The sequence below is a fragment of the Aotus nancymaae genome, unplaced genomic scaffold (assembly GCF_030222135.1).
Source record: "Aotus nancymaae isolate 86718 unplaced genomic scaffold, 86718_ANA_hifiasm-v0.15.2.pri h1tg000040l, whole genome shotgun sequence".
NCBI classification, from domain to species: Eukaryota; Metazoa; Chordata; class Mammalia; order Primates; family Aotidae; genus Aotus; species Aotus nancymaae.
This window is the reverse complement of record NW_026988454.1, coordinates 58,852,715-58,877,186: the sequence shown is the minus strand read 5'-3', so window position 1 is coordinate 58,877,186 and position 24,472 is coordinate 58,852,715. Positions and strand designations below refer to the sequence as shown.

Below are 24,472 nucleotides of genomic sequence, written 5' to 3'. Positions count from 1 at the left end.
CATCTAGATTTGTGTAAGTGTTTTCTACCGTCTCTGCATGATGACAAAATCACCTAACAACACTCTTAAAACATATCACCATTGTTAAGTAATGTGCCGTTGTATATACGATGTATGTTGCTTCTCAGCCTTTTGGTTAAGATCAAGTGTAGTACCTGTTCTTACCAGTTTCATAGTGTAAACGTGGTCTTTTGTGTCTGGCTTTTTTCACTTAGCATAATGTTTTCAAAGTCAATCCATGTTGTTTGCTGTTTGTTTTCTATTGTCGCATCTGTTCTTTTTTCCAGTTTCCCTCTTTTACTGACTTCATATTAATTGTTTTTTTTTTAAGATTCCATTTTACCTCTTATTAGCTATACCTCCTTGATGTTTTTCTTTTAATAAAAAGCTTTAGGGCTTAGCATAAGCACCTCTAACTTATCATAGTTTGCCTTCAAGTAATGTTATACCACTTGATGTATAACATAAAAACCTACAGTATACTTCCATTTTTACTATCCTGGCCTTTGTACTTTTATTGTCATTTTTTTGCTATATTATTTTATTATGTAATTGTATGTTTTATTATATATTATTATATGAGTTACTTTATTTTTTTTAGGTTATAAACTCCATAATACATTGTCATTACTTTTGATTAAACAGTCAATAATCCTTTAAAGAGATTTTTAAAATAAGAAAAAAGTCTTTTTTACCTACATATTTACTATTTCTTGTACTCTTCATTCTGTCATATAGATTGAAATTTCCACCTGGTATAATTTCTCTTTTCCCTAAAGGACTCTGTTTAACATTTCTTATAGTAGTGGTCTGCTGGTGATGAATTATCTCATATTAAAGTTTTTGTTTTGCTTTTATTTTTGAAGGATTTTTGCTGGCTAAAGAATTCTAGGTTGACAGGCTGGTTGGCTTTCCTTTCTTCCTTCCCCTTTTTTTCCCTTCCTTCCTCTCTTTTTTTTTTTCCTTCATTGTTTCTCTTTTAGTACTTTAGTGATGTTGCTTTCTTCTCTTCTGGCTTGCATTGTTTCTCATGAGAAATCTACTGGCATTCTTTGTCCTTCTCTACATAAGGCCATAAGTCTTATCACTGGCTGCTTCTGTAATTTTATTTTTATCTTGGTTTTAAACAGTTTTATTATGATGTGCATTGGTATGGTTTTCAGCATGTTTCTTTTGCCTGGATTTGGTTGTGCTTCTTGGATGTGTGGGTTCATAGTTTTCATTTAATTTGGAGAATTTTCTCTTATTTCTTTATAATTTCTCACCATCCCTTCTCCTTCTCTTCAAGTTCTGGGACTCCAGTTATACTTATATTAGACCTCTTTATATTATCCCACAACTCACTGATGCTCTGTTCACTTTTTTCATTCTTTTTTCTTCCTGTGTTTCACTTCGGGTAATTTCTTTTGCAACATCTTATGTGCTATGAATTATAATCCAGTGTATTTGTCCATGTTAGAGGTGGCATTTTTCCTTTTTAGAAGCTAAACTTGGGTTTATTTCCTTTTTTTTCTTTTTTAAAAGGCAGGGTCTTGCTAGGCTGGTCTTGAACTTATGGACTCAAGTGATTCTTCCATCTTAGCCTCTCAAATAGCTGGGACTACAGACACATACCACTTTGCCATGAGGTTTCTTTTTCATATCTTCTTTGTTTGTTCTTATACTCATGCCTTCCTCTACCTTATTGAGCATATGCAGCATATTTATAATCGAGGTTTTAATGTCTTTGTCTACTAATTCTATCATCTGTGTCATCTCTGGGTCTGTTTCTATTGATCAGTTTTTGTCCTTTTTATTAGTTGCATTTTCCTGCTTCTTTTCATGCTTGTTTTTTTTTTTATTGGATTTCAGGTATTGTGAATTTTATATTGTTGGGTACTAGAGTATTTTGTATTCTTTTAAGTATTTTAGGACTTTGTTCTGGGACACAGTTAAGTTATTTGGAAACAATTTTATCCTCTTGAGGCTAGGCTTTGTAAAGTGGGACCAGAGTGCCTTTATTTTAGGGCTAATTATTCCTGAAGCAATACTCTTCTGAGAATTCCATCTGATACCCTATGTTTTAGTAGGACTTTCTACTCTGACCAGAGGGAACATGAACTACTCTTGACCATTTATGAACTCCAGTGGTATGCTTTGTGATTTCAGTGGGTCCTCTCCCACCTTCCCATTTCTAGTAGTTGCTTCTTATGCATACACAAATTAGTACTCAGCTAAAGACTCAGGGAGCCCTCTGCAGATTGCTGGACCTCTGTCTCTATATCTTTCTTTCCAGTATTATACCTTGCAAATTCTAGCTGCACTGGCCTCCCCAAATGCCGAATTCCATTTTCTCACCTCCCAAATGCTGAGCTGTTTGTGTCCCTACTCCTGAAGTCTGGAAACTCACGAGACAGTAAGTTGAGGCTCAACTAATTTGTTTCCCTTCCCTGGGGATCACTGTACTGTGCTTTTTGTTATGCAATGTCTGCAAACCATTGTTTCATATATTTTAGATTGTTTCTAGTTGTTTAAGGAAGATATGTAACCCTGGGCCCTGTTATTCCATCATGACCAGAAGTGGAAGTGTCTAGACCATTATTCTGAACAATTGGTAAATGAAAGGAAAGAATCAAGTGTTTTTTCTACCTGCTTTAAAATAACTGATCCTTAGTATAACAAAATAGTTGATGAGGGGAAGCTTCTCTTTATGAAAGTTTTCTAGGTTGCAATTGAAAAAATGTTGAGAGAATTAGAGTAGAATTAGAATATCCACCATTTTGTAAAACCCTCATAATTTAATGGATCTAGTTAATGATCATAAATTCTATAATAATTGCTACAAAATGAAACCTGAATTTATCTGTTTACTGGAAATATAGGGGCAATGGAATATGTTCAATAACATCACAGGAATACATTCATCAAAATGTAGACTGTAGATTTTTAAAATGACGTAAATCAATTGCTTCTTCAATAAATAAATAGGAAAAAGAGAGAGAGATGGATAGGGAACCTTTAGTTTAAAGGAGGCAGAGATGTAGAAACATATCAACCAATTACAGTGTATGGGCCTTATGTAGATCCTGAATCACACAAACTGTAATAATGGAAACAAAGACAAAACAAAAAAAAACTACAGGACAATAAAAAATGCAAACACTACTGGATGTTTCACGACACTAAGAAATTATTGTTAACTTTGTTAGGTGTGATAGGATATTATACTTATTTTTAAGATTTATTTCTATAGCTTTATCAAGATACAATTCACATGCCATACAATTCATCTATTTAAAACTGTACAACTCATTCAATGATGGTGACTACTAAAAAAAGTATGCAATTAAATGATTTTTCATGTTTGCAGAATTATGTAAATATTACCACAATCAATTTTAGAACACATTTTTACCCCAGAAAAAAACCCTGTGTGCTTTAGCTCTCATCCTCTACAATGTTCATCCTCTATCTTCCACCCCCAAGCCCTCATTAGCTCAGGCAACCACTAATCTACTTTTAGTCTCTATAGATTTGCCTGTAATGATGTTTAATATAAATGGAATCATACAAAATGGGGTCCTTGATTATTGCCTTATTTCACTTGACATAATGTTTTCAAGGTTTATCTGAATTGCAGCATATATCAGCACTATATTCTTTTTAATTGCTAAATAATATTTGATTATATAGATAAACACCTTTTATTTATCTACCCATCAGTCAGTGGACATTGGGTTGTTTCTGCTTTTTGGCTATTGTGAATAATACTGTTATGAACATTCACATACAGGTTTTGTGTGGATTTGTATTTTAATTTCTCTTATGTATACCTAGAAGTTGAATTGCTAGGTTGTGTGGTAATTGTTTTTTAAAATTTTTTCTTAGATACAAGGTCACCCAGGGTAGAGTACAGTGGCATGATCATAGCTCATTGTAGCCTAAAACTCTTGAGCTCAAGGGATCCTCCTCCCTCAGCCTCCCAAATAACGAACTAAAGGCGTATACCACCATGCCTGGCTAATTTTAATTTTTTGTAGAGATAGGATCTCACTATGTTGCTCAGGCTGGTCTCAAACTCCTGATATCAATTGATCCTTCTGCCTCAGCCTCCTAAATTGTTGGATTACAGTCATGAGCCACCTTGCCGGGCCAATAATTTTATGTTTAGCCTTTTCTTTAAAAATACATTTGTGTTGGTTTTGTTTGTTTGTTGAGATAGAGTCTCACTCTGTCACCCAGGCTGGAGTGCAGTGGTGTAATCATGGCTCCCTGCATCCTCGAACTTCTGGGCTCAAGGAATCCTCCCATGTCAGCCTCCCAAGTAGCTAGGACTACAGGAGTGTACTATCACGCCTGGCTAATTTAAAGTGAAATCTTCTTGTTGAGATGGGATTTTACTATGTTGCCTGGCCTTGAGCTCCTGGCCTCAAGCAATCCTCTCACCTGAGTGTCCCAAAGTGCTGAGATTACAGTCATGAGCCACCATAGCCACCCATCTCTGGGTTTTTAAATGGTGCTTTTTATTAGGTAAAGGACATTTGCTTCTATTCGTAGTTTGTTGAGTGTTTTTTTATCAAGAAGGAGTGTTGTATTTTGTCAAATACATTTTCTGTGTCATCTATTTTGAGAAGATCATGTGGTTTTTTTTTTGTCCATTATTCTATTGATACACTGTATTTCATTAGCAATTTTCAGATTTTCTATCAATCTTGCATTTCAGGGATACAGACTTCTTGGCCATGGAATATAATTATTTTTATATATTGTTGGATTTAGCTTGCTAGTATTTTGATGAAGATTTTTATGTTTATATTCATAAGAGACATTGGTCATCAGTTTTTGTTCCTGGTGATATCTTTGTCTGGTTTTGCTATCAGGATCATACTGACCTCATGCAATGAGTTTGGAAGTGTTCCCTCTGCTTCTATTTATATTTTCTTTTTCTTCTTCAGTTAGTTTTAGTAGTTTGTAACTTTCTAGGAATTTGTTCATTTCCTCTAGGTTATCTAATTCATTGGTATGCAACTATTCAGAGTATTCCCTTATAATCCTTTTTATTTATATAAGGTTTGTAGTCATGTCCTCTCTTTCATTCCTAATTTTAGTAAGTAATTTTAGTGTTCTTTCCTTTTTGTTCCTTTTATTTACTTATTTCTAGTCTTCTCCATATCCACTTAAGTGTTCTTTCCATTTAGCTAAAGTTTTGTTAATTTTATTGACCTTTTCATTTTTTTTCATTTTTTCTCTTTTTTTCTAATTTTAGGAGGTGATCCAAATGCAATTTTTATTGACCTTTTCAAAGAACCAGCTTTTGTTTCATTGCTTTTCTGTATTTTTTTCCTGTTCTCTATTTCATTAATTTCTGCTAATCTTTATTTCTCTATACTTTCACTTGTCTTTATCTTCTTTGTTCATAGTCTTATGGTAGGAAATTAGATTGCTGGTTTGATAGTTTTCTTATTTTTTAATGTAGTCATTTCTGTTTATAATGTTCTCTGAAGGACTGCTTTAGTGTATCCCATAAATTTTGGTATGTTTTGATCTTCATTTTTGTTGTCTCAAAGTGTTTTCTAATTTTCCTTTTGATTTTTTTCCTTGATCTCTTGGTTATTTAGATGTGTGCTACTTCATTTCCACATTTTTGTGAATTTCTCAAATATATTTTTATTAATTTCTAATTTTACTCCATTGTGATCAGAGAGCACACTTTGTATAATTCCAATCCTTTTTAATTTATTAAGACTTGTTTCATGGTCAAGGACGTGATCTTTCCTTGAGAACGTTCCATGTACACTTAAGAATAATGTGTATTCTGCTGTTGTTGGGTAGTTTATACAGATGTCTGTTAGGTCTAGTTTGTGTGTAGTGTAGTTCAAATCTTACATTACCCTGTTGCTCTTTTCCTAAGTTACTCTATTCATTATTGAAAGTTTGATATTGAATTCTTCAATTATTGTTGAAGATTAATAATTCTTCAATTATTATTGTCTATTTCTTTCTTTAATTATGTTAGGTTTAGCTTCCTGTGTTTTAGAGTTCTGTTATTAGGTGCATGTATATTTTTAATTGTTATATTTTCCTGATAGAATGACTCTTTTATGATTATAAAATGTCCCTTTTAACCTCTAATTACATTTTTCAAAAATACCATTTTGTCTGATATTAATATTGCTTGGTGTTTGCATGATATATCTTTTTTTTTAGATTCTCTGAATCTAAAGTCTGTCTTGTGTGGACAGCATATTGTTGGGTCTTTTTTATCCAGTCTGACAGTCTCTGCCTTTTGATTAAATTGTTTAATTCATTTGCAAATTAGATTATTATTGATGAAATTAAATTTACATTTGCTTTTTACTTTTTGTTTTCTTTATGTTTCCTGTTCATTTCCCCTCCTGTATTCTTCCTTTACTGCTTTCTTTTACATCAAATGTTTTCTGTTTTTTTATTTTTCGGAGACAAGTTCTCACTATGTTGCCAAGGCTAGTCTCAAACTTTTGTGCTCAAGAAATCCTCCTGTCTCAGACTCTCATGTAGCTGGGGCTAAATCTGACTTTTTTAGTATAACATTTTAATTTTTTTCAATAATTTTTTCATTGTATTTTTGTTATTTCCTTAGTGAAGAACTATTTATTTCTATGAGAAGTACAAAGTATTGTAACTGAAATGTCTCAAATTCAAATTGAAGCATTGTATGTTGCTATATGTTTTTGATAAGTAGATGATTAGTAATGGTAATGATTCTGTGCTCAAAGAACACCTGAGAGGGGAAAGGGCTCTGTGGTGGGGAAATATAATTGGCTCTCAAAAGTGGATGGACAGTAGTATCTTTGTCATAAGAACTCCTATTGATATTTTATGAATGAGTAAAACCCTGTTATACACTTATAGCTGTATATTATAAACAACAAAACAACAAAATTTTTTTTTTTTTGTATTTTATAGGATATGATGCATTAGGCTGTTTTTTTGTTGTTGTTTTTTGTTTATTTGTTTTTGAGATAGGATCTGGCTCAGTGGTAGCCCAGGCTGGAGTGCAATGGTGCCATCTCAGCTCATTGCAGCCTCTGCCTCCTAGACTCAAGCCATTTTCCCACCTCAGCCTACTGCATAGCTGGGACTTACAGGCATATGCCACCATGCCTGGCTAATTTTTGTATTTGTTTTGGCAGAGATGGGTTTTTACCGTATTGCCCAGGACGGACTCAAATTCTTGGCCTCAAGCAATCCATCTGCCTCAGCCTCCCAAAGTGCTGGGATTGTGGGCGTGAGCCACTGCACCCAGCCCAAGTAGACTGTTTTCAAAAAATTTTTATGTCTATTAAAAATCACAAAAGTCTGGGTACAGTGGCTCATGCCTATACTTCCAGCTCTTTGGGAGGCTTAGATGGGTGGATTGTTTGAGCCCAGGAATTTGAGACCAACCTGGGCAAACATGTAGAGACCTCATGTCTACAAAGGTGAAAAAGACTAACTAGGCTTGGTGATGTGTGCCTGTGGTCCCAGATGCTTGAGAGGCTGAGGTGGGAGAATTGCTTGAACCCAAGAGGTCGAGGATGCTGTGAGCCAGGATTGTGCCACTGCACTCTAGCCTGGGTGATAAAGTGAGACCTTGTCTCAAAAAACAAACAAGCCACCCCCAAATCACAAAATTGTACATTTGATGTAAGTTAGATTTCCATCTAAATCTTTATTAATTAATCTTGCATTAACTCAAAGACTACTGAATTAGAAGTTAATTTCACTATTTGAAATAGCACCTACAAAGTGGTACAGCAACAAAAGAAGTCCATCTAGTATAGATTTCAGTATCAGGTTCCACCAGTCAGTTTAGCATGCCTTTTATCTCCTGAACCTTTATTGAACAGTGTTTGTTTTCCAGAAGGAGAACCAGAATATAGCCAGAATATAGCTGGCTCACTATATCCAGCTAAACACATTGATAAAATATCCTATTGTATGGCCATAGTCATCTGGTAAAGTGCAAATAATATTTTGTGTGTGTGTGTATATATATATAACATGTATATTAGTAGATAATATGTATTCTTATACATATAAAAATACAGAAGAGGGTTTTTAGATTTCCTTAGAATTTGCATTGCCTTGTTATTTCATCTCCAAATAGATAACATTTATAACTGAAGATCAATCTGCTGCATAGGAAAAGCTGACCTGGCAAAACCCCTAGGTCTTTAGTTATTTGCTATGTTCATTTTTAGCTATTAAAATTCCCTGGCCATGGCCAGGTGCGTGGCTCACGCCTGTAATCCCAGCACTTTGGGAGGCTGAGGCCGGTGGATCACTTGAGGTCATGTGTTCAAGACAGCCTGGCCAACATGGTGAAATCCCATCTCTACTACAAATACAAAAATTAGCCAGTATGGTGGTGCATGCCTGTAATCTCAGTTACTCAGGAGGCGGAGGTAGGAGAATCACCTGAGCCTGCAAGGTGGAGGTTACAATGAGCCAAGATCACGCCACTGCACTCCAGCCTGGGTGACAGAGTGAGACTCTGTCTCAAAAAAAAAAAAAAAAAAAAGAAAAGAAAAAGAAAGAAAGAAAGAAAGAAAGAAAGAAAGAAAGAAAAGAAAAAAATCCCTGGCCTCTGGTCTCTCTTTCCCAGGTGGATATGACCATCTTTTTCTCCTGAAGGGCAGTTAGAGCTTTTACTTTCCAATTTCTTCTCCATCTTTTTTTTAATCCTCAATCATTATAGCCTTTCTGAAATTCCATTTTAAAAAGAAGTATTTTTATATCTACCATTTTAAAAAGAAGTATTTTTATATCTACCAAGTTGCAATTCTAGATGTTATTCCACTGAGTTATTTGGGGAAAAATACAATATATAGATTTGATAGAAATTTTATATGGGAGTTTGTGGCTGAGAAGAGGGGGTAAAGGTCTGGAATTTGAGAGCTAAAGGTGCCAGATACCACTTTCTGCATAATGTACAGGTCAAGATTAATGGAATCAGGTAAGTTACTCTCCAGGTGATTGAGAAGGGTGGGAAATTTAGAGACTGAAATGAATCTTTTAACAGTCAGTTAAGCCTTAGAGTGATTGAGAAGATAAATACTCAGACAAAATCCACTCTAACAACTGATTTCGTTATGTAAAACAAACCTACAGAATTTGAAATGCAACCAAGTCTGTTTTATATTAAGGCAAGTATAAACCAACTTAATTTTAGACCTGCCTCCAGCCCCAGATTATGTTTGGTATGAGGACAAAGAGCTGTACAGCATGAATGCACAGGCAATCAGTAGAGTGAGAAGGCTCACTGCCAGGGAAGTTTGGCAAAGAACTCTAAGAGGAAGGGGAAATTTCTGCGTCGAATCAACTTTGGCTCTCTGGAATAGAGAACATGGAGAGAGAGGGACTAAGGAAAGCCAACCCTATTCTACTTGTTGATACCTTAACAAGCTGTTGATTTTTGAAAAGGGATAAAGAAGCAAAGTGTGGGTAGCATTTTGTTCCCTTGAGTCAATCCTAATGAAGTAGGAGGTTCTTGAAGAAATTAATTTCCATTTAAATTCATGCGTGACCCTCTTCCAGAAACCCCAAGTGTTTTGGAATTTTTGTTGAGAATTTCAAATGATCCAGCAATAATAAGGTCTTTTTTGACATGTTCTGTTTCTTTGAGTCTAAGTTTTATGTTGAATGCCCGATTTTAGCTGTATAAATTTTCTCAAAATGGAAATGACTTGATTGCTTTCCTCTCTGTTCACTAATTTAATATGGAAAAATAAATCATGATTCTCATACTCCCAAAGCACTCAGGCTTTTCATCCAGGGTACTGTACTCACAGGATTCCTGTAGGAGTTGATGCCAAATTTCCTGGCAACTGAACAGTAGTCGATTCCAGGGTTTTTCTGACTTAAAGACACAGTGGTACTGCTCAACAGAAAAGAGAAACCTGCCCCATTGCTGCAGTTTCTGAGTTTAACAAAAGGTGACAGAAGCAATGAAATGGATGGGTTTTATCAGGGCATTGCACAACAAAAGAAAAAAGAGCCCATCTTCTGTTGAGTTTTGCTTCTCAGCCCTATCTCCCAACCCCCTCCCCTGGGAAAAAAAAAACAACACTTGAAAAGAGTGACTCTGCTTCTTCATCAGAAATGACTTGAATGTCTTTACTGTGATCAACTTTTGATTATCTGTGGGTAGATTTTCTTTTGCATTATCTGCACAAAGGCCTGCTTTATAGTAGCATTCCACTGATAGGGCAATTACTCCAAATCAAGCTGTTTCACAGGAATTAAAAGGAAGTCACTTAAATTCTTAATCCTTACTCAGTGTCTGTCTCTCCTTAGGAGAAGAAAGGGGAGGTGATTTATAGCAACTGAACCTAATTTATTTCCTCCTGATTATTTTGATGCTACCCAGGTCACTATTCCTCAAGATACTCTTCTTTGCGGTTAAAATGGAACTATACAAAGCTGAAAAGGATATTTCCTTCTATGCTATATGACGTTAAGTTCTTGTAGCCCCAAAAGAAAACTCTGAATTTAGCTCCTTATTTACATTGAAAAAAAAATCATGTTAAATTTAGTGCTGTCTTCATGCTGTGGCCTTTCCATACAACTACTGTTGACTACCAGATGTCTCTACTTCTTCAGATTTTACTGGTTAGGCTGGAAAATCTTTCAATTATGTTCACAATTTAAGTTTAATTTTAATCACTGTTTGTATTTTTATGTAATATATATCTTTGCGTATTTTTGGTACATTTGTTTTTCATATAGGCTTGCTGTTCACCTTAGGTCTTATGTCCCAAATACTAGGGTTTTTAAAAATGAGATGATCCTGGTCCTTCTTTAGAGCTTCATAAGCATGGCTTATTTCTGAATAGAGATTTTTAGTGTAAGGTAATGTTACTATCTTTTTGAACGGTTTCACTACAGAACTAACAAGAGGGCCCTGGAGTCATAGAGTCACTGCTGCTGCTGCTAAAGTTTTTACAATAAAGTTGTGCTTTTAAAATTTCCTCCTTTAAAAAATCAAGATATCTTGAAGCATGGATTTAAAAATTTTATGTATATCATGACATTTTATTGAGAAAATGTTTCTAGATTAACTGTTTTATTTTTAATTTTTAAATAATTAGTTTATTTTTAATTTAATTTAACTTTTTAAAAGATGGGGGTCTCACTATATTGCCCAGGCTGGCCTCAAACTCCTGGACTGAAGTGGTTCTCTTGCCTCAGACTCCCAAGTAGTTGGGACTATAGGCATGAGTCACTATACTATGGATTAAGTCTTTTGTTAATTAAATTATATTTATGTTTTTATGCCTCATCCTTGTTAAAACATAAATTTGAGGCAACTTACATTGAAGTCATTTATAATTTATCTACCATAATCACTAAAATGGAAGAGATGGAAAATGCCAAGTATTGGCACAGATGTGGAGAAGATGGAACTTTTTGTATATTGCTGGTGGGAGTATAAATTGCTGCAACCACTTTGGAAAACTGGCAGCATCTCCTAAACTGAACATAGGTATACCCCATGAGTAGCAATTCTAGCCAAATGCCCAACAGACATGTATATATGAGTTTACCAAAAGGCATTCACTAGAATGTTCACAGTAGTACTATTCACAGTATCCCCAAGTGTAAACTACACAAATACTCATTGTTATAGACTGAATTGTATCCCCCAAAATTCACAGGTCGAAGGCCTCACCCCAATGTAACTATATTTGGAGATAGAGCCTTTGAGGAGATACCTAAACTGAAGTCATAAGGTTAGGGCCATAATCCAATAGGAATGGTATTCTCATAAGAAGAGGTAGAGACCCCAGGAGTGCATGCATACAAAGGATAGAAAGGCCATGTGAAAACGTAGTGAGAAGGTGGCTGTCTGCAGACCAGAAAGAGAGCCCTCACCAGAAATCAATCCTGGCAGCACCTTGATCTTGGCCTATAGCCTCTGGAACTATGAGAAAAAAAAATCTGTTGTTTAAGCCACCCAGTCTGTGGTATTTTGTTATGGCAGCCCTGGTAGACAAATGCACCCATCACCAGTAAAATGATAACAAATTGTGATATTTTTATGCAATACAATACAGTAACAAAAATAAACAAACTACTTCTACACACATCAATATAGATGAGTCTCACAAACATAATATTGAGTGAGAGAAGTCAGATACATGTGAATAAGGGAAATGAGCTTGTATGAAGCAATATGTACTTATACCCAACTTGAAATTGACTTAGGATGCATTCTCAGAGATTTGACCAATGTCAGTGCAAAATGAAAGACTTTTCCTGTGTCTGGAATATTTGTCAACCAGTAAAGATCAGGACTATCAGATAGGGTAATTAATGCATTGTGTTTCAGAAGTTTTTTATTTTAAAAATGATAACTTTTATATATTAAATATTTGAGGTACTTACTTTTTATTTTATTTTTTGTAGATATTTATTTATTTATTTATATTGTACTTTAGTTTCTGGGGTACATGTGCAGATCATGCAGGATTGTTGCATAGGTACATACATGGCAATGTCGTTTGTTGCCTCATCCCCCTGTCACCTATATCTGGCATTTCTCCCCATGTTATCTGTCCTCAACTTCCCCATCCCCCGGCTGTGCCTCCCCTGCCCCCGCCAACAGACCCCAGTATGTGATGCTCCCCTCCCTGTGTCCATGTGTTCTCATTGTTCAACACCTGCCTATGAGTGAGAACATGCAGTGTTTGATTTTCTCTTCTTGTGTCAGTTTGCTGAGAACGATGGTTTCCAGATTCATCCATGTCCCTACAAAGGACACGAACTCATCGTTTTTTATGGCTGCATAGTATTCCATGGTGTATATGTGCCACAGTTTCCTTGTTCAGTCCATCATCAATGGGCATTTGGGTTGGTTCCAGGTCTTTGCTATTGTAAACAGTGCTGCAATGAACATACGCATGCATGTGTTTTTATAATAGAAAGATTTATAATCCTTTGGGTGTATATCCAGGAATGGGATTGCTGGGTCAAATGGAATTTCTATTTCTAGGTCCTTGAGGAATCACCACACTGTCTTCCACAATGGTTGAACTAATTTACACTCCCACCAACAGTGTAAAAGTGTTCCTATTTCTCCACATCCTCTCCAGCATCTGTTGTCTCCAGATTTTTTAATGATTGCCATTCTAACTGGCATGAGATGGTATCTCAATGTGGTTTTGATTTGCATTTCTCTAATGACCAGTGATGATGAACATTTTTTCATATGTTTGTTGGCCTCATGTATGTCTTCTTTTGAAAAGTGTCTGTTCATATTCTTCGCCCAATTTTGGATGAGTTTGTTTTTTTCTTGTAAATCTATTTTAGTTCTTTGTAGATTCTGGATATTAGCCCTTTGTCAGGTGGGTAGATTGCAAAATTTTTTTCCCATTTTATTGGTTGCTGGTTCACTCTAATGATTGTTTCTTTTGCTGTACAGAAGCTCTGGAGTTTAATTAGGTTCCATTTGTCTATTTTGGCTTTTGTTGCCAATGCTTTTGGTGTTTTAGTCATGAAGTCCTTGCCTATGCCTATGTCCTGAATGGTTTTGCCTAGGTTTTCTTCTAGGGTTTTTATGGTGTTAGGTCTTATGTTTAAGTCTTTAATCCATCTGGAGTTAATTTTAGTGTAAGGTATCAGGAAGGGGTCCAGTTTCTGCTTTCTGCATATGGCTAGCCAGTTTTCCCAACACCATTTATTAAATAGGGATTCCTTTCCCCATTGCTTGTTTTTGTCCAGTTTGTCAAAGATCAGATGGTTTTAGATGTGTATCGTTGCCTCTGAGGCATCTGTTCTCTTCCATTGGTCTATATCTCTGTTTTGGTACCAGTACCATGCTGTTTTGATTATTATAGCCTTGAAGTATAGTTTGAAGTCAGGTAGCGTGATGCCTCCAGCTTTGTTCTTTTTACTTAGGATTGTCTTGGCTATGCGGGCTCTTTTTTGGTTCCATTTGAAGTTTAAGGTGTTTTTTTTTCCAGTTCTGTGAAGAAGGTCATTGGTAGCTTGATGGGGATAGCATTGAATCTATAAATTACTTTGGGCAGTATGGCCATTTTCATGATATTGATTCTTCCTAACCATGAGCATGGAATGTTTCTCCATCTGTTTGTGTCCTCTCTTATTTCCTTGAGCAGTGGTTCATAGTTCTCCTTGAAGAGGTCCTTTACATCCTTTGTTAGTTGTATTCCTAGGTATTTTACTCTCTTTGTAGCAATTGTGAATGGGAGTTTGCTCATGATTTGGCTCTCTGTTAGTCTGTTATTGGTGTATATACATCTTTGTGATTTCTGCACATTGATTTTGTATCCTGAGATTTTGCTGAACTTGTTAATCAGTTTAAGGATATTTTGGACTGAGATGATAGGGTATTCTAAATATACAATCATGCCGTCTGCAAATAGAGACAATTTGACTTCCTTCTTTCCTAATTGAATATGCTTTTTTTTTTCTTGCCTAATTGCTCTGGCTAGAACTTCCAATACTATATTGAATAGGAGTGGTGAGAGAGGGCATCCTTGTCTAGTGCTGGATTTCAAAGGGATTGCTTTCTGTTTTTGCCCATTCAGTATGATATTGGCTGTCGATTTGTCATAAATAGCTTTTATTATTTTGAGATATATTCCTTTAATACCTAGTTTATTGAGAGTTTTTAGTATAAAGAACTGTTGAATTTTGTTGAAGCCCTTCTCTGCATCTGTTGAGATAATCATGTCTTTTTTGTCTTTGGTTCTGTGTATGTGGTGGATTACATTTACAGACTTACGTAAGTTGAACCAGCCTTGCATCCCCAGGATGAAGCCTACTTGATCGTGATGGATAAGCTTTTTGATGTGCTGTTGCAGTTGGTTTGCCAGTATTTCATTGAAGATTTTTACATCTATGTTCATCATGGATATTGGCCTGAAGTTTTCTTTTTTTGTTGAGTTCCTGCTGGGGTTTGGTATCAGGATGATGTTAGTCTCATAAAATTATTTGGGAAGGATTCCGTCTTTTGTATTGTTTGGAATAGTTTCAGAAGGAATGGTACCAGCTCCTCTTTGTACGTCTGGTAGAATTTGCCTGTGAACCTGTCTGGACCTGGACTTTTTTTGGTGGTAGTCTATTAATTGCTGCCTCAACTTTAGCCCTTGTTATTGGTCTGTTCAAGGTTTCAACTTCTTCCTGGTTTAGTCTTGGGAGGGTGCAAGTGTCTAGGAATTTATCCATTTCTTCTAGGTTTACTGGTTTATGTGCATAGAGTTGTTCATAGGAATCTCTGATGATAGTTTGTATTTCTGTGGAATTGGTGGTAATGTCCCCTTTATCTATTGCATCTATTTGATTCTTCTCCCTTTTCTTTTTTATTATCCTGGCTAGCGGTCTGTCTATTTTGTTGATCTTTTTAAAAAACCAGCTCCTGGATTTGTTGATTTTTCTGAAGGATTTTTTTGTGTCTCTATCTCCTTCAGTTCTGCTCTGACTTTAGTTATTTCTTGTCTTCTGCTAGCTTTTGAGTATTTTTGATCTTGCTCCTCTAGCTCTTTCAGTTTTTGATGATAGGGTGTCGATTTTAGATCTTTGCTCACTTCTCAGGTGGGCATTGATTACTATAAATTTCCCTCTAGAAACTGCTTTAAATATGTCCCAGAGTTTCTGGTATGTTGTATCTTCATTCTCATTGGTTTCAGAGAACATCTTTATTTCTGCCTTCATTTCATTGTTTATCCAGTTGACGTTCAGGAGCCAGTTGTTCAATTTCCATGAAGTTGTGTGGTTCTGAATTAGTTTCTTAATACTGAATTTGATTGCCCTGTGGTCTGAAAGACTGTTTGTTATGATTTCCATTCTTTTGCATTTGCTGAGGAGTGATTTACATCCAATTATGTGGTCAATTTTGGAGTAGGTGCAATGTGGTGCTGAGAAGAATGTATATTCTGTGGATTTGGGGTGGAGATTTCTGTAGATGTCTATTAGGTCAGGTCTGCTTGGTCCAGATCTGAGTTCAAGTCCTGAATATCCTTGTTAATTTTCTGTCTCATTGTTTAACACTCACTGTCTAATACTGACAGTGGAGTGTTAAAGTCTCCCACTACTATTATGTGGGAGTCTAAATCTCTTTGTAGGTCATTAAGAACTTGCTTTATGTACCTGGGTGCTCCTATATTGGGTGTGTATATATTTAGGATTGTTAGTTCTTCTTGTTGCATTGATTCTTTTACCATTATGTAATGCCCTTCTTTGTCTCTTTTGATCTTTGTTGGTTTAAAGTCCATTTTATCAGAGACTAGGTTGCAACTCCTGCTTTTTTTTGCTCTCTATTTGCTCGATAAATCTTCCTCCATTCCTTTATTTTTAGCCTATGTGTGTCCTTGCATGAGATGGGTTTCCTGAATACAGCACACCGATGGGTTTTGACTTTTTATCCAATTTGCCAGTCTGTGTCATTTGATTGGGGCATTTAGCCCGTTTACATTTAGGGTTAATATTGTTATGTGTGAATTTGATCCTGCCATTTTGATGCTAGCTGGATGTTTTGCCCATTAGTTGACGCATTTTCTTCATTGTGTTGATGGTCTTTACCATTTGGTATGTTTTTGGAGTGGCTGGTACTGGTTGTTCCTTTCCTTGTTTAGTGCTTCTTTCAGGAGCTCTTGTAAGGCAGGCCTAGTAGTGACAAAATCTTTCAGCAATTGCTTGTCTGTAAAGGATTTTATTTCTCCTTCACTTACAAAGCTTAGTTTGTCTGGATATGAAATTCTAGGTTGAAAGTTCTTTTCTTTAAGGATGTTGATCCACAGCAAGCCTCAGTTTAAAAGAAAAAAGAAAAGCATGTTGAATATTGGCCCATACTCTCTTCTGGCTTGTAGGGTTTCTGCTGTGGGATCCACTGTGAGTCTGATGGGCTTCCCTTTCTGGGTAATCCGACCTTTCTTTCTGGCTGCCCTTAGCATTTTTTCCTTCATTTCAACTCTAGTGAATCTGAAGATTATGTGCCTGGGGGTTGCTCTTCTTGAGGAATATCTTTGTGGTGTTCTCTGTATTTCCTGTACTTGAATGTTGGCCTGCCTTGCTAGGTTGGGGAAGTTCTCCTGGATAATATCCTGAAGAGTATTTTCCAGCTTAGATTCATTCTCTCCATCACATTCAGGCACACCTATCAAACATAGATTAGGTCTTTTCACACAATCTCATATTTCTTGGAGGCTTTGTTCATTTCTTCTCACTCTTTTTTCTCTAATCTTGCCTTCTCATTTTATTTCATTGAGTTGATCTTCAATCTCTGATATCCTTTCTTCTGCTTGGTCAATTTGACTATTCAAACTTGTGTATGCTTCGTGAAGTTCTTGTGCTGTGTTTTTCAGCTCAGTTGAGTCATTTATATTCTGCTCTAAGCTGTTTATTCTAGTTAGCATTTCATCTAACCTTTTTTCAAGGTTATTAGTTTCTTTGCATTGGGTTAGCACATGTTCTTTTAGCTCTAAGAAGTTTGTTATTACCCACCTTCTGAAGCCTGTTTCTGTCAATTCATCAGATTTATTCTCCATCTAGCTTTGTTGCCTAGCTAGTGAGCAGTTGTGATCCCTTGGAGCAGGAGAAGCGTTCTGGTTTTTGGTGTTTTCATCCTTTTTGCGCTGGTTTCTCCCCATCCTCATGGCTTTATCTACCTGTGGTCTTTGTAGTTGGTGACTTTTGGATGGGATCTCTGAGCAGACATCCTTTTTGTTGATGTTGAAGCTATTTCTTTCCGTTTCTTAGTTTTCCTTCTAACAGTCAGGCCCCTCTGCTGCAGGATTGCTGGAGGTCTACTCCAGACTATGTTTGCCTGGGATCACCCGTGGGGGCTGCAGAACAGTAAGGGTTGCTGCCAGTTTCTTCTTCTGTTATCTTTGTCCCAGAAGGGTACCCGCCAGATGTCAGCCTGAGCTCTCCTTTATGAGGTGTCTCTTTGGGTATATGGAGGTCGGGGAGCTGCTTGAGGAGACAGTCTGTCCCTTATAGGAGCTCAAGTGCTGTGCTGTGAGCGCCATTGTTCCACGCAGAGCTGCTGGGAGGTACATTCAAGTCTGCTGCAGTGGAACTATACTGCCTCTTTTCCCAGGTGCTCTGTCCCAGGAAGGTTGGGCTTTATGTATAAGTTCCTGACGTGCTGCTCCCTTTCTTCATAGATGCCCTACCCCACATGGAGATAGTCTAGTCACAGTCTGCCAGCAGAGGCGTTGCTGAGCTGCTGCGGGCTCTGCTCAGCTCCTGCGTGAACTTCCTTGAGGCAGTTAGAACTGCCTCTGTATTGACAGACTGCCTCGGTAGTGGTTGACACTCTTTCCCCCATGGAGCTGAACCATCCTGGGTCCTGCTGCATTTGCTGCAAAACTCTCAATCCAGAGTGTTTCAGATTGCTTGTTTTGTGGAGGTGGTACCCACCAAGCCAGATCACCTGGCTCCCTGTCTCAGCCCCCTCCCTTTCAGTTGAATAGGCGGCTCTGTCTCCCAGGCATTCCAGGCACCAGTTGAAATGGCCACCCAGATTTGTGTGAGTTTCTGTGCGCCAACCTGCAGCACTGGCTGATCACCACTAAACTTGTGGTGCTTTTCAACCTGGGAATCTCCTGGTCTGTGGGCAGTGAAAACTTGTTTGGAAATGCAGTGATCACTCACCCTCTGTGTTGTTCTTTCTGGGAACTGCACTCCAGATCTGTTCCTATTTGGCCATCTTGGATCCTCCCATTTATTAATGTTTTTAGGTGAAATTTTGCTCTTGTTGCCCAGGCTGGAGTGCAATGGTGCAATCGTGGCTCACTGCAACCTCCACCTTCTGGTTCAAGCAATTCTCCTGCCTCAGTCTCCTGAGAAACTGGGATTACAGGCACCCAACACCACACCCAGCTAATTTTTTGTATTTTTAATAGAGATGGGGTTTCACTGTATTGGCCAGGCTGGTCTCGAACACCTGACCTCAGGTGATCTGCTCGCCTTGGCCTCCCAAAGTGCTGGGATTGCAGGTGTGAGCCACCGGCTACTTATGTTTTAAAGTAATTTTTACTTAGCATTTATTTTGTGTTAATGGTCTTTCTTATGTTTTCCACCTTACCTGTCTCTATCAGGTAGAGATCACTTTTGCATGTTATTGCAATATATAATCTTGTTATGGTATATTGATTTATAATAGTGATAAGTCATGCATTTATTATTATATTGTTATTTTATAGAAAACTGAAACTTTTAGTATAACTCTATGATAGAGAAATGATTCACTATTATTATGGGCATGCAGTATTGTTTGAAAACACATAAAATGTGATAAATACAGAATAACTCATGGTTTCAGGATTTTTTTCAGATTAATATCTATTGGGAATTGGGGAACATGTTTTCTGGGATTCTCCAGTTTTCAACTTTCCTCAGGTTATTCATACCAGGAGGACTGCAGGTTTTCTATTGGAGTTTTAGTTGACCTGAGCAGTACTGACTGCACTATCTTCAGACTAAAAGCTGTAAAACTGGGCAACTAACTCCATATTTGTCCCTTCTCCCAAGTGTCAGCACCCCACCACAATCTGTTCACTTCTGTCCACTGTCCAGTGCCTTCAGATGCCTGTTTTTATATCTTTCCAGAGTTTACATATATAGTTATTATCAACAGGGAGGGTTGGTTGAAGCAGAACCAACTTGGTCCTATGAGAAGCAGAACTCTTCTCCCTTATTCTAATAGAATACACCCTTGAGTATCATCCTGAGAAGCGTACATGGGAAATATATATTTTGAAAGCTCACATGTCCAAAAAATATATTTATTTTACTTGATTAATAGTTTGACTGATCATGGTTATCACACAATAATATTCTCTTGGAATATTTTAGACACTATACCATTATTTTCAAGTCTCCATTATTGCTGTTACAGAGTTTGATGTGAATCTGTTTCTTGACCTTTTCTATTTGACCTGTTTTTTCCTCTTAAAGTTTTTAGAATAGTCTCTTTGTTCCTGGTTTCCTGAAATTGCATAAGGATATGCCTTGGAATAGAGCTTTTTTGCATTCTTTGTGCTGGGTATTCATTGAACCCTGTAAACTTTAGAAAGTCATGTCCTGCAGTTTAGGAAAGTTAATTTTATTCTTTGATTTTTTTCTTCTCTCCACACCTCCACCCCACCTCATATTCTCCAGAACTCCCCCAGTCAGATACTGAACGTTGTGGATTGATCTTCTAACGTTCTTTTATTTTCTCTTCTATTTTCCTTCTTTTAGTCTTTTTGTTCTATTTTCTGATACGACCTCAACTTTTTCTTTCAATTCTTTTCCTGCATTTTTGATCTAGCAGTCCTGTTTACAGCTCTTCCTTATGTCCTTGTTGTTCTTTTGGTTTACAGCATTCTTCTTTGTGTTATGGGTACAATATCTCATTCTCTCCAAGCATATTATAGTGTATTCTTTCCTTTCTGCTCTCGTCTTTTTTCTTTGCTTCCTCTAAGGTCCTTTTAAAAATGTCTTTATTTTGGTCTTTGTCTTTTTCCTGTGGAAATACTTGGTTGTCCATTCATGTGTAAGAATGAGGCATTACAAAGCTGATCAGAAGTTCTGTGTGCATAAGCAAGGTTTTATTGATTGGTGGGCTTCACTGGAGGATGATAAGGTAGCTGGTCATGTTTTTCATTGGAGAACTCCAAATGTGAATATCTGTAAGCCTTTCTTTTGGCTGTTCAGTTTCTTCCAAAGGTAAATCTTTCTGTGCACTTCCTGGGATAGAAGCTTTGCTGGTAGGGTTCTGGATGCTGAAAAGGTAGAGGCTGTTAGTTACACTATTTTATATGTAGGATTTTATACGCTCAAGGGATATTAAAAAAAAAAAGAAAATAAATTTTTAATGTAGGCTTTCAGTATGTATCTCCCCCTTTTTCTTCATTGTTAAATCTACTCCAGCTGCTAAACTTACTGTTGTGGGTAACGACTATCTGGCTGGTGGCGTGAGTAATAAGGAATTTACCAAGATAGTTTATGGGTAAAGAAAGGCAGATGTATTAGAGAAAGTATCAAAATACATTGTAAGGGTACAATAGGCAGGTCAACAAGAAAGGAGCTGACTGCAAGGAGACAAAGGCTTGCTGGGGATTTTTTTATAGGATGGTACTTGTGCTATGTACTGAAGAGGGCTTTGTGCAGTGATAATGCGAAGGTTGCAGTGAACTATCTTGCATTTTTCTAACAGCCAAGTGTCTGGTGACGGCTGGGCACAGGAAGATTATGAGTTATTTGCACAGGAGGACTCCTGTCTGCGTTCTCTTTTTTGCTTCCCCCTGGTCCTGCCACCCTGACTTTTTTCCCCTAATTAGAACTCCAGACTAGCCAGTTTCTGCTGGAGTGGAGGAGGGGCAGGAATCTGGCTGTCCAAGTAGAAGGAGGGAATCTAAGGAACTGTTTTTATCTTATTTTCAAACAAATACCCCTGTTTGCAGCCTAATCCCTCACCTGTATATTTGAATGTATTTGGTAGTACCAAGTCTTTGGAGAATTCTTTGGTGAGAACTGATCTGCTTCATTTTGGCTCTGTACTCCACCTCTCACCTTCTGATTTCTCAATCTATTAAGGTCCTGCTCATCCAAGTAAGGAAAGCAATGTCAGTTGTTCCTTCTACTAGTCTTCCTAATCTTTCCAAGTTATTGTCTTAGAGAACGCTTCCCCCGTCACTTGCCTTTGGGGAGGATAAGTCATTTTCTTCTTTCCTAAGGGGAAGGGAGGAAAAGGCTCTCATCACACATACTATACCCAAAGGCTAGTGACTGTTGGTCCATTTTCCCCTCCTTATAAAGACACTGTGTTGTGGAGTATAACAGGAGTTGGTGAGGACAGGTGGCAATTGAAGTGGCACTGCTTATATAACCATGAGGGCAGAAGTCTAGACCTAGTTATTGGTGGCTCCTTGGCAGCTCTCTTTAGAAAGTTGCGGGATACTTAGCACTCTAACCATCAACTTTCTGTCTTAATTGTAATTCTAGGACAAGAGAGAAATATTGCACGTAGAGAACTACATACCTTTCCACTGTATAAGTGTATCCAAATGCATTTAACCAAATTCCCCATTGTAGGACATTTCTTTTTCACTTTTGTGATGCCAGGAGCAGTATTACAGTGAACACCTTTGTAGTAGTTAACCATTATCATGTCCATACATGAAATTCCTATGAGTTTCATATTTCATAAAAACATCTGCATGTTTTTAGTACTTTCATTAAATAATATCTGTTTGCCTGAAATCTTGTACTAGTTGTATACTCCTCCAAGCTATACATTAGAGTGTTGTTTAAGATAACTGAACAGGAGGAGATTGACAGGAACATGAACAAAAACCCATTCACATGTCAGGAGATGGCACAGCCCAACTCCAAGAGGACAGACACTCATGTGCTCAGGACCCTTGCAGAGCTCATTGTATGTATCTCTTCATCTGGCTGTGTATTTATTTCCTTTAAGATATCCTTTATCCAAAATCTTGGTTGACCATGAGGAAGGGAAAATGGTGAGGACATGCTGACTGAATTGTTGCAACTCTTCTCAATTGATCATCTTCCTAAAAGGTGACTAAGTGGAATGCAGTGAATGTAAGTGAATCTTTCTTGAGGGCGAGATTTGAAATCTTTGGAAATAATTAATAAGAACACAAATTTTCAATGTTCAGAACTGTGATGAAGCCAGAGATGCTGTAAAAGACTGAACTAAATACCGTTGGCCCCAGGACCGGACCTGATCGTATTTCTTAGACTACACCTCTGATGTGAATCTGTTTTGATCAGTACTCTTGATCTCCCATTGTGCCTAAGATAGTATTGGGCCATAGAAATGAAATTTCAGAATGTTTCATTAAAATTGATGTTTCATCATGTTGTTATTAAAAATTTGAAAATGTGTTGCCTCCTATTTACACCGGAGGATACTTCGACAAGAAACATAATTATACGACCATGTTTTCCTCTTGCCTTGTTGCTTCATTCTGAAATTTGCTTAAATTTCTCTTCTCTTTTCATATTCCCAAGTTCCTCTGGAGTCATTATGCGGAACAGAGCATACTGGGAAAGCATTATCTTTTAAAGTCTATAAGGATGCAGTGTCCATTCATGAATGAATGGATAAATTGTGGTCTGTATACACAATGGAATATTATTCAGCCTTAAAAAAGGAGATTCTGCGATTTGCAACAACATGGATGAAACTGGAGGACATGATATTAAATAAAATAAGCCAGATACAGACAGAAAGATACTGCATGATCTCACTTATATATGGAATCTTCTAAGAAAGTCAAATACATAGAAACAGAGAAGTCAAATATGTAGAAGTAGAATAAAGTAGTGGTTACCAGGAATCGGGGGTTGAGTGAGAGGAAGGGATGAGGAGAGGTAGGTCAAAAGGTAGCAAGTTGCAATTACAAAGGATGACTAAGTCTAAAGATCAGATATACAGCATGAGGACTACAGTTGATAATAGTGTATTGTATACTGGAAATTTGCTAAAAGAATAGATTTTAGGTGCTCTTACCACTCCTACCCTCTCACACACAAAAGATAACTGTGAGATGATGTTAATTTGATGACTACAGTCATGTAGTGATAATTTCACTATGTATTTCAAAATATCATGTAATACATCTTAAATATATACAACAAAAAAGTTAAAAAAATTTTTTTTAATGAGTGTCCATTTTCCTTGCTTGGGATAGTTTATCTTTTTCTTTCTATCTGCCAATTTGGACAGAAGAACGGCGTCTTATTTTACTTTGCATTGGTTATTACTAGTTAAACCGAATGATTTTACATATGTTTCTTGTCCATTGAGCTATCTTTATGCAGTTCATCTAAGTCCTTTGACAGTGTTTTTACTGAGGTATCCAGCTTTTCTTTCTGTTGGGATCTCTTTATACATTGATAATATTAATTGTATGCCATAAACATTTCCATTATGTTCCCAGTTTGACATTGCCTTATTTTATTTATAATACTTTCAGTTATATAGAAAATTTATATTTTATATGTTTAAATTAGACATGTGACTTAATTCTCTGAGTCTCAGTTTTCTCTTCTGTAAGTATAGGATAATAACTTAACCTACATGGTAAGGTGGGGTCAGTATTTATAAATTAACTCCTATGTAATAGTCATTCAACAAATGATAGCTTTTGTTATTCTTTGTATGACACATTGAAATAGTTCAGCATCATCTAAAAATTTTACTAGAATTGCAAAACATGCTTAAAGATATTTAAACTGGATATGAAAATGAATAATAAATAAGACTGAATCTTTTAAGCTAGTCGAGACAAGCTGATTTTTTCTTTCTGCCTTTACTTTTCTAACTCTTTTCCTTAAAACAATTCAAGGAACTCTACCAATGCATCCTCTTAAGTAGGAAAACCTGAAGTCTGAGTGAAATGTGAAAGGACAAGTTTTTTGTTGTTGTTAAGGGATTATAAATATATTTCTTTCTGGTAAGGATTTCTTTCATGGCATTCCTATTTAT

At 36.7% G+C, this 24,472-nt stretch overlaps 1 protein-coding gene and 1 pseudogene across 6 annotated transcripts in view; both read left to right on the top strand.

The window, feature by feature from the left end:
• AFG1L (AFG1 like ATPase) overlaps window positions 1-24,472 on the top strand; it is a 251,746-nt gene that overhangs the window by 146,770 nt on the left and 80,504 nt on the right. The gene's annotated exons all lie outside the window — the stretch shown is intronic.
• Window positions 117-240, top strand: LOC135268413 (U2 spliceosomal RNA; annotated as a pseudogene).